Source organism: Dasypus novemcinctus, chromosome 6 (assembly GCF_030445035.2).
Source record: "Dasypus novemcinctus isolate mDasNov1 chromosome 6, mDasNov1.1.hap2, whole genome shotgun sequence".
Lineage (NCBI taxonomy): Eukaryota > Metazoa > Chordata > Mammalia > Cingulata > Dasypodidae > Dasypus > Dasypus novemcinctus.
The window spans coordinates 108,307,205-108,325,465 of record NC_080678.1 but is presented as its reverse complement, the minus strand read 5'-3'; the positions used below and the strand labels follow the sequence as shown (position 1 = coordinate 108,325,465).

The window sequence follows — 18,261 nt, the reverse complement described above, 5'->3', positions numbered from 1 at the left end:
GAGCACTTAACTTAGGAGTCTTCCCTGCAGATGGGCGGTCTCCTTCTTCCATTCCTTCATGGAATATGCAGATGCTCTTCTGGCCTCCTGAAGCCCCCAAACAGGTGCTTCAGCTAGCTCAGACAGCTCTGGGTGTTTACTAACTGCCCTGTAGCAGGAGCTGATTTTAGGAGCTCCTTATACTGCCCCCATCTTGCTGTAATCTTGGGCTTGGCTTTTAGTAACCCAAATGATAAAATGACAGTAGTTGAAATGGTGACGTGGAAACGGAGTTGCAGAAGGTTCATCATTGCACAGACCTGGGGCTCCTGGGGAGGGCGAGGCTCAGAAGAAGAAATGAATAAGCCATAATTGTTAGGGGGGAAATAAGCTACATGAAAAAAGTCACCTGGGAATTTTACATCATATACACAAGTGTTCAAAATTAATAGGAAAGTTGAAATGAAATAATGCATGTGCAAAGTACCATAAATCTACAAAACTAGGAAGTGCAAATATTTGAAGGAGCTAGAACTGAATGAGGAAAGAATTTGAAGCACAAGAGCATCCAAAGAAATCCTGAAGTAAAGAACAATGGTTTTAGCCACATAGAGCTTTTAAAAAAAGAATCTGTGCACTGAAAGGTTTAGGGGGAGAAAAGCAGCTGACAAAAAAATTCAGCTAATGTTTACTGGGAAAATATTTAGATTTAACTTCTTTTGAAAATGGAAATTTCTTTCTAAAAATGGAAAAGGTGATTTTCAGAAAAGAATAAAATATGTTAAATTACGTATTTTAATGTTATTAGTATATATAACCTATGATATGTTTGTTACAATGTATTTCTTCAAACATTAGATCAATGAATTTGGATTCACAGCACATTTTTGAAAATTCCAGCACAAAACTGAGCCCACTCCCAGTGGGTCTGAGTAGCACTGCTGGCAGCACAAAATGAAGGGCATGGGCAGCAGAAGCCAACTTAGCAGGAGAGGCCCCTCAAGCTTCCCTCCCCCCTCCCCTGCCCTCCTCCAGTGCCTTCCCTGAGGCCCTCTGAATTATCCTCACAGGTCCAAGTGTATCCAGTTTCTACCAGGAAGCAAGATCAGCACCTAAAGTTTGGACTATTGTTTTACTGTGCATGTATGTTTCTTTATTCTTTTTTAAACATGCATTTTTTTTCTTAGGAAAGTAAAATGTATTGCATATCAAGTGTATTGTGATTAGCGAGTAACTTCACACCAACAGTTCTCCATGGAATATGCAGGCAGCATCCCCTGGGGTAGGGTTCCAGCACCCCCCCCCTCCAAGCTCAGCTCCTCAGCACCAGCTGGGGTGGGACTGGGGTTACTTTATGTGTGCTATGACCACAGTATTTTATTTGTGATTAACCGTTTTTATTTTATGTTAAATATATCTAGTACCTGAGTGATTTTCTCTGAGTAGGCAATTTAAAAAATATAAATTTGGACTAAAGAACAATTGAAGAAAAAAACTTGTAGCTTAAAGTCTACTTGTCGTAACAGCATTGAGGAAGGTTGTGAGATGACACATACATGGGTGAAATGTATGATAAAGTAGAGGTAAGTATATGTACAAGGAAGGGATAAAATGGGGGTATAGGGATACTTCTGGGTGGCGCTTTGCAGGCTTGAGGGGGGCTAGGGTTAGGGGGATGGGTCAGATGCCCCAAGGAAGTGGGGGGATGGTTGGAGGGAACAGGTGAACATGGTAGATTGTTGGGTATGTGGTTGAAAGTATAATGTTGAGAAAACTCTTTAGAAAACATAATAAGGGAGGATTAACTGTTTAAGGTGCTTAAGGTGTGACATCTGGCACAGGGGCAGGCTTCTAGGGAGTATATGTGTGCTCATCTTGTCATAGTGTGTTATATCACTTGGTGGAGGCCCATACAATGAGTGGAAAGGTGTACCTACATCCTGGGGAGGCCTAATGTTCTCCAACAGAAGGAATTGTATCTCTTGAGAGAATTGGTGGCTCCCAATGGGGGAGGACAGTCTAGCATGTCAAGCCCTCAGCATTGTTGCAAGTATCTGTGACTCTGGACCTTCACGCAGTGAAGCTTGGTTGTCACTGTGGGCCCTGAGAGAGGAATAGAATAGATGGAAGCAGGGAAACTGGGGGGCAATGGAAGTATTCCACAAGATCATGCAATGATGGATATAGGACATGCTAAATTTCACCAAAAATGTATTCAAATCTATAGGCTAAAATGTAAACCATCATGTAAACCATAATGTAACTAAAAATTTAGAAAATTAAATAGTTTAAAATATAAACCATAATGTAAACCAAAATGGAATCAGTTTTCATTGCTATGTTTTAATATCTGTACATCAGCTGCAACAAGTATAACATGAACATGTAAAAAGATTATTGTTAGAGACAATGAGGAAGAAATGAAAGAAATTGTCTTCTCACTGTCCATAAAAGGCAACACCTATTACAGTGATGAAAGGTAAAATATCAAAAACAAAGTTTTATGATGTTTTTCATTTTTTAATACACCAATTTTTACTTGATTTTAGTTTTTCTAAATTAGTATTTATTCTATTTCTAATCTTTAAAACTATCATTACTATTTCATTTTCCTATTAATCGAATTTGGCAATATGATAGGCTACATTTTTAAAGAAGTTTTGGACCACAAAGGGGTTCAACTATGGCAGGGGAGGAACACGGGTATGGGGTGTTATTGATAGGGGACACATGGTTGTGAGGGAGTTCTCCAGGGCATGTATTTAGGGTATTATGAAAATGTTTGGATATTTCTTGGGTATTTTCATAGTAGTTACAGTTACAAATGACAAATGAGGGAGTGCTGAGTTCTTAGCCAGGGGAGCTCTGTCACATTCCCCAATGGAACAGCAACAATCCCCCAAGTGCCAGCCAAAGACCAGTGAAGAAGGATGGTTCAATGATGAGCCCTTGATACTGATGACTATGCTTAGGAGGCTGTGTGCCTGAAATTTCAACTAGGCCTAGAGCTGCAGGGTACCTAAGAGTTACCTCCTGAGAGCCTCCACGCTGCTCAAATGAGGCCCCTCTCTAAGTCAAACTGAGTGTGTTAATGCATTACCTTCCCCCCAGCATGGGACATGATTCCTGAGGATGAGCCTCCCTGGCACCAAGGGATTACTACCAATCACTAACTGGTGATTTAACTAGAAAAAGACCTTGACTAAAAGGGGGAAAGGGTAAAGACAAATGAGTTTATATGGCTAAGAGTCTTCAAAAAAGAGTTGAGAGGTCATCAGAAGGGTTATGCTTTTACATGCCTCAGCAGGATCCCAAAGACAGCCAAAGTAGATGCAACCCCAGGTACTGGTGCCCCTGAGGGCTACAGAGACACACAGGTTCTATGGTCATGGCAGATGGCTCTGGAGTTCAGTGCCTTGCCAGTGAGCCCTACTTTGGAATTTGCGCTCCTGAGTGTGATGGAGTTGGACTCAGATGTGACTTTTCTACACATGCCTCTTCTGTCACATTTACTGAAACTGTGGTTGGTGCTGGGGTTGGCATATACTCAGGAGACTTGAATCTCTGGACTGGCCATGTGCCAGCTGGGCCCTGAGCCTCAGCAGAGTTGAAGCACCTACTCTCCAGTTCGTTGGACTTACCCATGTCAGCTAACAGGGAAGTGAAGATGGTCAACTACCACACCAGGGAAGTAAGAGTGCCTACAACTGCAAGCAGGAGAAATGCATCCATCAATCATGTGGGATCTAAGCCCCTTCTCGATACAGAGGTAAAGTGGACATCACCATCTCAGGGTCCACAGGATGGAGGAATAAAGTATGGATGAGAGTGGACTTACAGTGAACCCAAAATTAAACTATGGACTATATACTTACCAGTTCAAATATAAAAATGTGCTTTCATTAGTGGTAACAAATGTACACACCAAAACAAGGTGTTAATAACAGCGTGGTAAATGGGAATCCTTATTTTACACATGATTGTTCTAGAAACCCACAAAAAAGTTCTACTCATCTTGAAGGAAACAAAAGTTTAACTTAAAATAATCTTTTTATGAGAGCCCAATAGATTCTTTTAATCTTGTCAGAACTGCTCAGTAGCTCAGGGAATAGATTTAACAAATTGCAGAGGAAGCCCAAGCAGATACAGCCGGCCTAGGAATGCAGGGGTTACAGGCAAGTCCTTCATATAAAATCTAAAAGTTAATAGGGTAATTAGGGTAATTCAGGTTTGCCTAGGCAAATAATGATTGCAGGAATAAGAGAATGGGACGTTTAGGTCGATCACACTGTGGATGACCAGTGAGCACAGTCATCTGGATGATTGGATAATTGGACAATTTCAGCCTGGGAAGAAAAGAACAAGTGAATTTGTGACATGTGTTGCTTTTTCTAAAGTACCACCTCCCTCCACCAAGGGTAGCAGGGTGGCTGTGGGCACTGCCAGCAGGGCAGCACCCTCTGCCCCTGCCGCCGCCCAGTGAGGGGTCAGCCACAGCAGGACTCATCTCAGGAAGGCTATGGAGCTGGGGCTCAGCCTCCTGCGGCCCAAGAAAATCTACCAAGACTGTCAAGTCTACCAAAAAGGAGCCCAGAACAGAAGGCTACTCCAGGGCCTGCCCTCTGGAGCAGGTGTCCAAACAGGCTCCATCTGTGAGTGCAGGGCAGCAGGCTGCCTGGCCCTCGGGTCGGAAGGTGGCCACTTCTGCTCAGAGGCCATCATGCTTAGAGCCCTTAGACAGAGGCTGGCAACCATGTAGCAGGTGCAGGACACATTGTGGAGGGCAGCAAGAGAGTACCGTTCTTAGGATGGTTTACATTGGAAGGTTTTTAAAACCAAAGATTTGATCTCTGATTAAGAAAAGCTTTTCCCCTTTAATTTTCATTTAAAACCATATTTAAACTCTAGGGTTTAACTGGTAAATTTAAGCTTTCAGCATCCGTCTTAATCTTCTGCCGACTAAATTAAAGCTACAAAACCTGTGAAAAAAAATGGTTTAATTAAAAGATGCTAAGTTGGGATGACAACAAGAATCATTTACAAAGATGAAGATATGTGAGTAAATGTAGGACACTCCCTGTGCCAAGTCCCCCCCCACACACACACACACGTCCCTCTGTGCTCCCAGCAGAGAGGGGAGCGGGCCGGCCTGCCAGATGCTCTCTGGTTCAAGGGCCCATGGGTCCTGGAGGGATGAGGAGAGCAAAGTGGGCAGAAAACCTCCATCCTGCCCATTCAGTTCTCTTGATTCTGATTTCCAGCGCAACAGGAAGTATTTTGTGTGCACACATCATCTCTCATGCCCTCAAGTTTGGGAATGGTCAGCTTGAGACCCCAGGAAGTGTTTGCCCAAGAAGAGCTGTGGGCACATTGTTTCTTTCACACAAACATGATGCTAGTAATGGCCTCCCATGAAAGCATTTTTGAGGCTCTATCTCCTATCTGTGAGACTCCGTAAACACTTTGAGAGTGGCTGTGGAGATCTTATTTGTTCATTCAGCAAATAGTTGAATGAACAATTGACCACGGATATGAGCCAGCCCCTTTGGCTTTAGAGCAAAAAAACAAGAGACCAATTCTTGCCCCCAAGAGGCTCACTTAGTTTTATTTCACAGGTTTGATTATCGGAACCTGAACACAATCCCTTTCTGTTAGAAACTATCCAAGAGTGGTATTTGTCTCTATTTTTTCACTATAGTAAGTGATTTGTTTACAATTCGATGTGTCTTTTGATATATGCTGAATGCATTAGCAGAGGGTCTTAGTTATTTGTATCAAATATGCAATTTTGAATGGACCAAATCCTGAAACATTAAGACAATAAATGGATACTTTTGTCAAATTGATGATAATCTAAATACTAAAGTTAAATTGTCATTCAGGCTGCAGCTTGCTCTTGGAGTCTACCTTGTGTCCTTTCATAAGCATCTGTTCAGTTTAAAATTATTCATAACTTAAAATGTCAGAGGCAAAGAACTCTAACCAGCATGGACATAATTAAATAAGAACACTGTTTCTCATAAAAATGTTTATCCAAACAGTTTCTGTAAAAACAAAAAACATAAACTCAATTAACATTCATGTAAACACATTTTTATAGAAATGCTAGGGAATAACCTCTTAATTTTTCTTGAAGTAAAATGAGTTCAATAAAAAAAGAAACTGGGTCACACAATCTTATTCTCTTTCAATAGATGGCACTTGAAGCATTGTTTGTCACATAAAATCCCATTTTCTGGATTTTTATTCATTGTTCATCAATAAAATATATTTGCTTTAAAGAAATAACAATTCCTATGCCATTTTCCACAATTATTTCCAGTGAATACATTTCCTCATTGTGAAATGATTCTCAACATTATTCCAGCACTAGATACTTATCCAGAGACAGCAGGTGTGAAATATTCCCCCCTCCCGTCTGTGTTTGTCTACAGAGGCCCCCTTGGCTCAGTGCTGCTTCTCGAGCTCCTGCTGTGTGCTGCAGGCATAGGTCCTGGGGATAAAGGACACCAGCCCTTCTTCTGTTGCTCGTTCCTTCTTTGGTTCCTTCCCTTCGTTTAGGACATAAGTGCTTGGGCTTGAGGAGAGGTTGATGGCAGCTTCTCTGGGCTGGCTGGTGAGCCAGTCTCCCTGCTCCCCACACTTGGGCCTTGCTCAGCTTGGGGACCAGTCACCCCAGCTGCCTGTGCCACCCTTCCACATATGTGAGTCCCCCAAACCCAGGGGACCATCCATGGCAGACCCTGTCCTGGACAGAGCCCTGCCTGGCTGGGCAGATGCATGCCTTGGGTCAAGTGTCCACTTCATTCACAGGTGTAAATGTACTCCCTGGACATTATTTGTCTCTTGCTCCCTTTTTCAATCTGTACTACTCTATGTTTCTCTTCACCCTATTGCATCAGCTCTATGCACCTGCTCTCTGGTTAACCTGATTTTTCCTGCAGAGGATTGTTTGCCTTATTAAACTATTCAAATAAGATTTTGGTTTAATACTGCTATTTTACCTCTGAGTTTCCCTGAATTTATGTGAATTTAAAAAAAATTCTTCTTGCTTTCTTAGAGTTAACTCTGATCTTAATATTTATATTTATTAGTTGGTTTCTTAGCTTTAAAATGTTTATTCTTATTTTCTAATATACAGATTCAAGGCTATATATTTCCCTTTAAGCTTTTGGATGCAGCTCAAAATATGTAAGATATTCATTTTTACTTCATTGTAAGAATTCCAATTTGCCTTATTATTTCTTCTTTTACTTATGAATGTTTTCTTTTCAAGTCATGCAGCAGATTTAGCTTTTATTTCACTTATTATTTCTAATTCTATTGTATTGTGGTCAACAAATGTAGTACATTTTGCCTAAGTGCATATTTAATACTAGCCAATATTTAATGTGTGCTTCTCACTTTTGTGTATAGAAGTCTATGTGTAGTTCTTACATAAAAACTGGTGATCTGGCTGTTCAGATAGTCCATAAATTTAGGGATTTTTGTTCTGTACAAATTATAAATTCTAGAGAAAGATGTACTAGATGTTTCCCTATGATTAAGAATTTTTTCCATTAATTTGTAATTCTGTAAATTTGCTCCATGTCTTTGATGCTTCATGGCCAGAAGCATCGCCATGGGTAGTGGCCCCTTCCTGGTGAGCTGTGACTCTGTCGTCTGCTATGAGCTTTCTGTCCATAGAAGTGGTGGCATCGGCCATTTAAGTTGGCAGCTGTCACTTCAGCTGCCCAGTGTCCTTTGCTTACAAGTTGCTTATAAAGCACTTTTCTCTTTTTACTTTCAGACTCCCAGAATCATTACATTTTTAGTGTGCCTCTGTCAAATGCACATTTTTATTCTCTTTTTCTCTGTCCACTTTTTGGGAGGATATAACTCCATTATCTTAATTGAGTACTTACCCTCAAAATGTAAGTTTGCATCCTGAGCTTTGTCAATCTGCCAAAAATATTTCATTATTTCTATTTTCTTTATAAGCATCACTCCCATAATCATACCGAGTTTGCTAACTAATAGATTAGTTCCATTACAGTTTTCATGGCCCCTAAGGTATTCAAATTACCTCCACGCTACCACATAATTTAAATGAAAGAGAGATTTTTCCACAGTTGGTACACATGAAGATACATAAGGACCAAAATGTTTGCTCACCATTGTTCACTTCTTCCTTCCTGAATTTTACTTTTTCCTTTTCATTAAGAGCTTTTTTTCAATGTGAGGATCTCTGCATAGTGAAATTCTGTACTCTTTGATTGTGAAAAAAATTTCCTATAAACCTATACTTAAACAATACCGATTATATATGCTATTTTAGGTGAATGGTTATTTTTCCCTCAGAACTTTGAAAATATTCAATTTTCTTTTGCACTGCAGAATAATTTAATCTGGAAAATTCTATTTTCCATATAATTAAATTGATTTGTAGATGAATAATATTTCCTCTCTGGTGGCTTTTTGGTTTTATTCGAATATTTGGTGTTCTATAGTTTCACTGTAACTTTGAACTTTGTTCTAATTTTTGTTTAACTTGCTCAGAATTTAGTCAATCTGAGAATTTATGTCTAAAATAAATTCTGGAAAACTCTCAGCAATTATTCCTTTACACGTTGCATCTCCTGACTCTCTAATATTTCCTTTGGAGGGTAATATACAAGAATATCAGAAGTTTCCATTTTGTTCTCCAGTTGCAGGAAGCCTGTGTTTCAAATATCCACCTTTTCAAGCCATTCTCATGTCATCTTCAGATGTTTCTCCCAGAATATTAATCTCTTCTTCAGTTTTGATTATTTCTCTTCAGTTTAGATATCCAAACAAAAAAACTTCTGTACAAAACACACAGATGAATGATTCACAATAGCAAAAGTTGGAAACAATTCATGTATAAACTGGTGAATGGATAAAGAAGATGTGGTATATCCATACAACGGAATATTGTTAGCCATAGAAAGAATAAAGAATGAAACATGCTACAACATGGATGAACCTCAAAATGTTGTCCTACATGGAAGACACAAAAACCTCTTAACATGTGAGTCAGAAAGCAAATCAGTGGCCACCGGGGGCTGGGAGTGCCGGTGACCTCATGTGCACAGGGATACTTGTGGAGCGGTGAAATATTTTGGAACTAGATAGGGGTGATGGCCACACAACCTTGTGAATGTACTAAATGCTGATGAATTTTACACTGTAAAATTGTTAAATAGTGTTTTAGTTTGCCAAAGGCTGTTGATGGAAAGTACCAAAAATGGCTTAGTTTTTATAAAGGGTATTTATTAGGGGAAAAAGCTTAGAGTTCCAAGGCCATGAAAAGTCCAACCCTGCCTTCCACTCCAGGCCGCCCCGCCTGTCCCTGCCTTCCCCTCGGGCCGCACCGTCTCCCTGAGCTGAGCCGAGGGCAACCTGGCCGAGGGCTGTCTCCTGCTGAACCTCCTCTCAGGCTCAGCTGCTGTTTCCTCCCGCGCTCAGCTGCAAGCTCTGGCTCAGCTCTCCCCGGGCTCAGCTCTCTCAGCCTCTCCTTTCTCTCCTGCAGGATCTAACGAGGCGGTTCCCTCTTCCGGGCGTCCCCGTTTCCATCAGACCCAGCGAGAGGGTGGAGACTCAACCTGAGTCACGCCTCACTTACGCCGTCCAATTTGACAGGGTCTCCCCTTTCAACACCCACAGGAGTGGATTTAGTTCACAAACATGATCATTCTCCTTTTGCGGCACAAACTGCCACCAAATTATAGAATTTCCTATCAATAGTTACCGCTCTTTTCCGAGTGGAGCAGGGCGCCGTGTGAAATGACAGCTTCCCACCAACCTGAGAGGGATACATCAGACCAGAGGAAGGCTCGGGCAAGTCCAGCTCGGCAAGCAAGAGCAGGTAAGAGGGGCTTAGGGGCCCTCGGCCTCCGCGGCCAGAACGCAGCGCTCTCTCCTGGGGAGTCCGAGCTCCCGGTGGCCTAAACCCTGGTCCCGGCTGCAGGGAGAGAGGGCGGTGCTTCGAGGCTGACGTCTGCACTGCCACGAGGGGAGGGGTCTTTGGTGCCACACGTATGTGCGGGAGCCTGCGGTGCTTGGGAGCTGGGCAGAAGGGACCCTTTCACCCTATCTAGGCAGCCCCGCAGCCACAGAGCAGATCGCGCTTGGAGTTTCTGGGAGAGAAGTCTAAGCATGCGCGACTTAGGAGCAGTCAGTGCTAGCGATTCGTGCATTCTCAGACCTCAGTGATTTCTCAAGGCTGGTGTGTAACTATTAAGTGTTAGATGCTGCTGTGACTGGGGGGTAAAGAATTGGAAGGGCTGTGGGGCAAAAGCACAGCCATATTACCTCCCCCCAGTTTCTACCTCAATACTATTGTGGTCAGAAAATACATTGTGTAAGAGTTCAATCATTTGCAATTTGTGGAGACTTCCTTTTTGGAGCAATATATGATCAATCTTGTTAAGTATTTATTATTTGTGCCGGAAACATATAGTAAAAATATATACGATAAAATTTGCTAATCATGCCTTCAACTGTTTATCAATGACTAAGAGTTGTGCTTTACTGCTGGGGAAATATTGTGATTAGTAAGGGAAGAAATTGTAGTAGTGATGTGGAGAAGGTGGCCACGGTAGCTGCTGATGGTCAGGAGACAGAAGAAGAAATATGGTGTGGGGGCATTTTCAGGATTTGGAGTTGTCCTAGGCGGTGCTGCAGGGACGGATGCTGGACGTTGTGTGTCCTGCGGTGGCTCACTGGGTGGACTGGGGGAGAGTGTGGACTACAATGTGGACCACTATCCATGTGCTGCAGCGGTTCTCCAGAATGTATTCACCGAGTGCAGTGGATGAACCACAATGATGGAAGAGTTTGCTGATGTGGTAGAGGTGGTGTGGGTGGAGGGGGTGGTATACGGGGACCTCATATTTTTTTAATGTAATATTTAAAAGAAAATAAAGAAAAAAATAAGCAACACTGTAAAAATAAAGTATTATAAAGAAAAGAAATATAAAATAGACCAAAAAACCTAACAAAAAGAGTTGTGCTTTAAAATTCCTCCACCATGATTTTAAATAGTTTATTTTTTTTTCTTTTCATTATCTGTTGTTATTTTTACTTTGTGTATTTGAAGACTGTGTGCATACATATTTAGGTTCATTAAATCTTCTTGGTTGACTGGCCAATTTATCTCTATGCTGCAACCTTGTCTGTATCTAATAATCTTTCCTTGCAGTCTATTTTGTCAGAAATTAGTATATTACAACAGCTTTTTTATTATTTATGCAATATATACATTGCATCTTTTCAACCATTTTGAATCCTTTAAAATTTGTCTATAAGTGCATAAAATTATTTTTATTCATACTAAGAAATGTTTGCTTTTCAATCAGATTATTTACTCCATTTACTTGCAATAAAATTATTGATATATTGAATTTACGTTTTCCATATCAACATTTGCTTTCTATTTGTTTGGACTATTTTATGATCTTTTCCTCTTCTTTATTGCCTTCTTTGGGGCTGATTAAGTACTTTCAATTATTGTATCCCCGACCTCCCCTTTATCTTGTTTATTATTATTATTTTCCTGGTTATGTCAATAATTATAAAATACTTCCTTAATTTATTGGACTCTGTATTGTTTTCTTTTGATCAATTTCTGAACAATGAATGCACCTTTAAGGCCACAAGCCCTGTTCTTCCTGTCTTTGTGTGATTATTGTTGTGTGTTTTAACTCATTGGCATTTTTGCTTTCCACAGTCAATATTCATTTAGACTTGTCTACATATTTGTCTTTTCTTCCTTCAGTCTTTGTCCCACCTGCAACTCTGAGCTGCTACCTGGGATAATTTTTTGGTGATCCTGCTGTTGACAAATTCTCTTAGTTATTCCTTCTCTAAAATCTCTCTGTTCTGCCTGGATACAGCAGTCAAGCTTGGCAGTGATTGCGGTGTTTGAAACACTCCACTGCATCACTGACGTAGTGTACACGCAGCTGTCAGTCTTCTTTCTTTTTTGCTCTTTGAGGGTAATTGGCTTTTCTTCTCTCACTTCTTTCAGGACTTTCTTTTTTTCTTTAGTTTTCATCAGCTTTACTCTGTGTTCGTTAATGTATTTCTTTCAAATTTATCCTGCTTGTTCTTAATCCTTAAACTTTTGGCTTTTGAGTTTTCATCTATTTAAGAACATTCTCGACTTTTATTTCTTCACATATGCTCTGTTTTTCTCTCTCTCCTTTGTCTGGGTCTCCAGTTACACACACCCTGGTCTTTCCCCAATTTCCACACATCTGTGGTTCTTTCCTTTACAGTCTGCCTCTCTCTGTGCTTCAGTTGATCTCCTTTTTTCCATGCTGTCATTTACTCACTATCTCTTCAGCTGTTTATAATTTGCTTTAAAAGCCATCCATTATGTCACTTTAGAATTTCTAGAATTTTTCATAGTTTCCAGTTCTCTGATAAAATGCTCAAGAATGCTATATAAGTCCCTGCACATATAACCAATATTCTTCTTCACATACCTGGTTATTTGATTGGTTGCAGGACTCCATGGAGACTGTAAGGGGATTTTGAGGCTCCGAGAGAACATTCTTTCCCTCAGGGTGGGCTCACTTTGCCTCTAGTAGGTGGATCTCTTAGGAGATCACAAACCAACGAGACTGAGTCAGCTCGACTCAGTGATCCAGTCCCTGGAGACTGGTTTATTTCCAGTATCTTTTCTTTTGGTATGTGGCATGCCAGAATCCCATCTACAGCCTGGACTGATCTCCAAAGGCCCTCTTCCTTGATGGGCTCCAGACCCCATGACAAGAAAGTTCCTCTCCGCTCCTCAGAGAGGACTTTCCGAGTCAGCTGTTGCTGGAAGGCAAACTTGTCCCAACCCCCTGGCCTGCCCTCCTCTCCAAGACCCAACCTGTAAATCTTTGATGCTAATGGGCCTCTCGAAATCATCAATTATCTTTTTAGTTATGTGTGCCTCTTTTACCAAAATTAGAATAGCTTATGGATGTAAAACACAAACAAATAAGCAAACAAACAAACACCAAGCTCTTCCCATTTTAACACCTAGCAATATGGGATAAGGGGAACCTCCATCCACCGTAGATGAGGCCTCCATTTGCATATCCCAACATCTCCAACACAGTGAGAATTAAGAAGAACATCCAGCCACATTCCATATGACCCTGGAAAAGATGAAGAGTAGAAAGCATAGCTGGAAGCAAAGCAGCTAGTTTCTTAACACATTTTATTGTTATTCACCTTTAATTGTTTGCTTTGTTGACTCCCTTTTAATTCACTAGTCAGAGGGTATAAAAGAAGGTTATATAAAACTGGTATATAAACCTGCTGGCAATAGAGTGGAAAAAAGACCTCACATGAGATTGGTGATTAGCTGTGCATTTTGATGTTCCGTGTTGCATCTGCATCAAGCCTTCCCACAGCATATCTTGAATGTGGAAAACTGGTCATTTATGATAGTGCTCCTGATAAAAGCATGAAAATGAAATGCATGATGCACACACACATTCTCCTACACTGCAAAGTCAGCTAACAGAAAAAGGATCTCTAGAGGAAAAGCAAGCCCATTTCTGTGGAATGTGTCGATTTTGGAGATGTCTCTCCATGAGCATGCATCTGCTTAGAGTGAGCTTCCCACTTCTAAAGTTTCTCCTCATTCTGGCCCAAGCACAATATATAGCTTAAAAATGGTCATAATTTTTGCTCAAGCTTTGTAAGTTTACTTTTGTATCCTTTAAAAATGCACACTATTATACTGACTTCTTTATTCTTTAGAGTATAAATTACCTCTGTGGTTGCAAAATTGGTGGAACAATCTGATTATTTCCCCCATTTTATTTAACTTTCTTAGCTTTATATGTACATGCTGCAAGAGAGATAAGTAGAAAATGAAAAAAAAAAAGATTTGGAAGGTTTCAATTCACTATTACATCCATGGAAAAGTTTTGGGTTGATGGACAAATCATCTCACCTCCCCAAAATTACTTCAGAATGCTGAAAGTGAGAAAGAGAATATATAAATTCAAGGCCACATGGTGTCTTAGTAAGGGAGGGGCTGGCTAGCTATGAACCTGTCCCAGTGATGATGGGAAAGGTATTTTATTATTATTACTACTCTTAAATCACAACTTCCCAATTTAAAAAGGAGTAGATTCAATTAAATTCAAAATGTGAAAATCAGTTGTGGCCACTTGTCAATTAAAATTGATTGCATAACTTGTAAACTACTAAATAACTACTAAATTTTAAACACTGGAAAGGAGATGGTCCAGATGTCAAGTGCTGTGGGGAGGGCCATGTTCAGGGCAAAGAACATCTCCCTGAGAAGAGAAGAGTTAAAATGCACCTAAAGCATAAGGACGGCAAGGCGGACCTGCCAGCAGCAAAGAGGGGCTGGTGGGAAAAGTGAAGTGGGAATGCCTGTGGGGGGGCATTTGAATGAGGCTTGGCAGCTGGGCACCCACATAGAGTTGGGGTTAAATGCCTGTGAATGCACCCAGATCTATGTGACATTCAATGAAAACTATCCACTATTACAAAAGATGAGTAAACTGATGGACATGGTGGCAGAGTAGCATTAGCTGGTAACATTAGAGAATCATGTGAGGTGGGATGCACTCAGAAAACCAATATGATCCTCAGTGATCTGAAAACTGTAAGAATCTTCAATATGTAAAAAAACAAAATAACAGTTTATGTTTGTGATAATGTTATTGGACATATTCCTTTTTTTTTTTTTTTTTTTTTTTTTGAGGTACCAGGGATTGAACCCAGGACCTTGTACAGGAGCTCAACCACTGAGCTACATCTGCTCACCAGTGAGAGTTGGTTGCTTCATTTGTTTGTTTGTTTTTAGGGGGTACCAGAGATTGAACCCAGGATCTCATCCATGGGAAGTAGGTGCTCAACCACTTGAGCTACATCCACTCCCTTGTACATAATTCTTATGCCCCATTTAGAAATTAAACTGTGAATTGAAAGCTAACTTAAAAATGTCATTGCAATCTGCTAATCTAATAAATCCAGTGTTTACTGTTCACAGAATAACTGTCTTATTTTAATTGTTTTTTGTTTATTGTTTTCTACATTGATTATGTTAAAGATAATTAAGAGAGAACGTTTCTGATAAATCCAACTTTGCCATTTGGCCAAAGCAATGATAACCAATCCCCAAGCTCTAAATTAAACATGACAAAATCCCAAGTTCTTTAGTCAGGTACAGGGTTTAAAGATTTAAAAAGAAACAAAAGCAACTCATTTCTCAGCTCAAACCTTTTACTGATGACTGTGCTATTGAACCTTTTGTTTTCATGGATCTGTGGTTTACTGTTGCAAACAAATTCCAGAGAAAAGCAACTTGGAATTTTTGTTTCCCCAAAAGAACTTTGCTCATAATAGATTTCTCTACATATGTGTAGCTAATAATGAGGGTGCTGATAATTGCATCTACATCTGGAGTTTTTCCTTGTACGATATGAGCTTTAATTTTCTGCAGGAAAATTGGATTTTAGACAATATTCCAATCTGAGTTCCTCATGAGTGTTATAAGCCTAATGCAAAACTCTTGAAACTGAGTTAATTTATCTAGAAATTAAACAGCCAGATTAATTCAGAGTTATATTCATTGGTTTTTAATGAGAATAATAAAAGGGAGCTATTAATATTCAGTATTAACAGTTTCATTTGAGAAATTAAAAAGATAGAGTATTGCCAAGTAAGAGGGGAAAACTTAATGTAGAATTAGAGCAGATTTGGTAAAATAACATTTAAAAGTAAAAAAAAAAGATGTTATCAAATCTTTAGAAAGTAAAGTGTTTTTACATAAATTCTTATTTAACTAATTTGTAATGGACAAAAAAGTGAATTATTTGCCTTTCAAATAATTGGTCACCGCCTACCTCCAGGGGCGGGGGTAGCCGGCACTTGCCAAGGTAAGAAACTCCAGGCAGAGCCCAAGGACTTGCAGATGTGGGAGGCACTTTGCAGCTGGAGTCATCGCGTGCTGTAGGATTAGGTCTTCAAGAGCAAGGACCTAAATAGACCCGCAAACCACAAAGCAGGGAAAATGCGCGTCGGGCGCACGCAGAGCCGGCACGCCATCGCGCCTCATTCCGCCGCACCTGCAGAGAAGGACCTGGCTCGGCTCCAGGGTAGAAACACACCTGCTGGAGACCCTGGGCGCTGCGGAGGACCCAGCCTCGGATTGCGCGTGCGGGAAGGAAGGAGCCCGCCAGGGCGCCCTGGGGGCCTGGGGAGCGACCCGAGCCCGGTCCGGGGCGGCTGCGCGCGGCGACTGGCGAGAGGCGCCTCCTTCCCGAAAGGCCAAACTGCTGCAGCCTTGGAGCTTTGCGTTCTCAGAACCTAACAGTGGAGTCCGGGCAAAAACAAGCAAGACAAAGTACTTAAGGGGACCTGAAACTGCACCTGGCCCTCACCTGCCCCAGGGGGTTGTGGGTGCAGCGGGGGCCACCAAGGATCCCCAGACAGCTGTGGGATCTGCCCCCTCGGCCCCGCAGCTGCCCTAGGAGCGAATGCGCTTGGGAGGCTCCTCACTGAAGCTTCTGGGCAGAAGGGCGTGAGAAGACGGTTCGAGACCCTCGGCGGCCCGTCCCGCCCGCCGTCCTGAGGCGCGGCTGCTGCGCGGACATGAGGACCGTGGGGCCCCCGGGATCCCCCTGGGCCTCCGCGGTTGCAGGCTTTAGGGCGTCGGCCAGGGCCAGACCAGAGCCTGGGGGCGCGCCTGCCTTGGCTTGTCGGCGGCTGTGGTCCCTGACGTGCAGTCGAGCTTTCTCCTCGGACCTCGGTGAGCGCGGCGCGCCCCAGCTCCTTCCCGGGCTCAGCCCGCTGCTCAAGGGACCCAGCCAGAGAAAGCGACCTTGGCTCAGGGTGTCCTGGTGGCCAGGAGCCCCGCCAGGCAGCCGGAGAAGAGTCCAGCGGGCACCCACAGCTGAAGCCGGATTTGTGGACGAAGCACAGGACCGGTCGGCTGCGTTGCCCTCTCTGCTCCACTGCAGGCAATGACGAGGCTGGGCGAGGGGCGAGCGTCCTGAGTCCTGCAGTGGAGCCCGGAGCAGGGGCGGGCCGCGGGCACCAGAGCAAGCCGGGCGCCTGGCTTCTAGCCTGCCCTTCTCCCAGGCCCTGTGGCTCACGTGGATTCGCCCTGAGAACAGGTGTGGGAAGCCGCTGTGCCGAGGGGCCCTCTGCAAAGTGATGGGAGCCGGGGCCTCATCTTCTGGAACCTCCTCTACTCAGTAAGCCTCTCCCCAGGACACTTCCACTGGCAGGTCAGATCCCATAGTGATGGATGTAGGAGGACCGAATATCTGAAAGTAACTTGTTTCTCTCCCTGTTGCTAGGATACAAAGAAAAGAATTGTATGTAAATCAGAAGGTACTGAAATGCAAAGCTCTCTTTGTGCCAAATTCCACTTTTGGTGGTCAAGAATATGCTGTTGAAGCAATGAAGTATGAAAAACAGCTTCAACCAGTTGTCTGGACTTGTGCAGAAGCAGCCCCTTGCTGTCCTCACTTCAACTTGCCTAATTAACGTAGTAAAATTCCCACCCAGGGGTGGAGTTATCCGCCCCTTTCTTGATCATGCAATATATGTGCAAGCGTGATTTCCTGAATATACTAATTGTACAATTATATAACCAGCTACGGGTATTCATCCATATGACTAATGCATAATCAAAGCAAATGCTTAGTAGTAACTTGGGTATTTAATCAAGAGTGAAACTGCAGCACAGGGAGTCGGGTCTGAGTCACTTTAGATTGGCCGTGGCTCCTTACCTCTGCAGACACAATTAATGAGTTTACCTAATTCTTGTGTTGAAGTTTTCTCCATGCCATCTCTGGTTATCCATAAAGGCCCTGCTTTGAGGCCTAACGATAGGACCCTGGTATCTTCTTAGAAATCCCACTTTCAAATAAAAAGAAAATACAAGAACAAGGTTCCTAAGGACAATCATCAATGTCCAGGGCCTGGCCAATGTTGCCTCTTCCTTCCGTGGGCACCGCCCCTGTCCTCTGGGGATCCTTGCTGCTCCACTAGAGATGTAGCAGGACTCCCCAGGTGGGAATTCAATATTCTTTCCTTCATGGTGTGGGTCTCCTCCCACCAGGACAAAGTCCCATGGCCCCTTGACTATATTCATATGCCTTAGAGGTAAGTCCAGGGTGCACCCCTCCCCACAGATCCCCCATCACCAACACCCCACACCAGTGATCCTCCCCTGCCACAGTTGTAACCCTTCTACAATCCAAAATATCTGCCAAAACAAAGCCAAAAATA

The 18,261-nt window shown here is 42.3% G+C and overlaps 1 long non-coding RNA gene across 1 annotated transcript; it reads right to left on the bottom strand.

Moving 5' to 3' along the window:
• Positions 1–15,583: 15,583 nt before the first annotated feature.
• Positions 15,584–17,500, bottom strand: LOC139439124 (uncharacterized). The gene is made up of 2 exons (XR_011648958.1): positions 16,131–17,500; positions 15,584–16,000 (listed from the first exon to the last, which is right to left on the bottom strand). It is a non-coding gene; the product is annotated as an uncharacterized lncRNA (long non-coding RNA).
• Between the last annotated feature and the right edge of the window lie 761 nt (positions 17,501–18,261).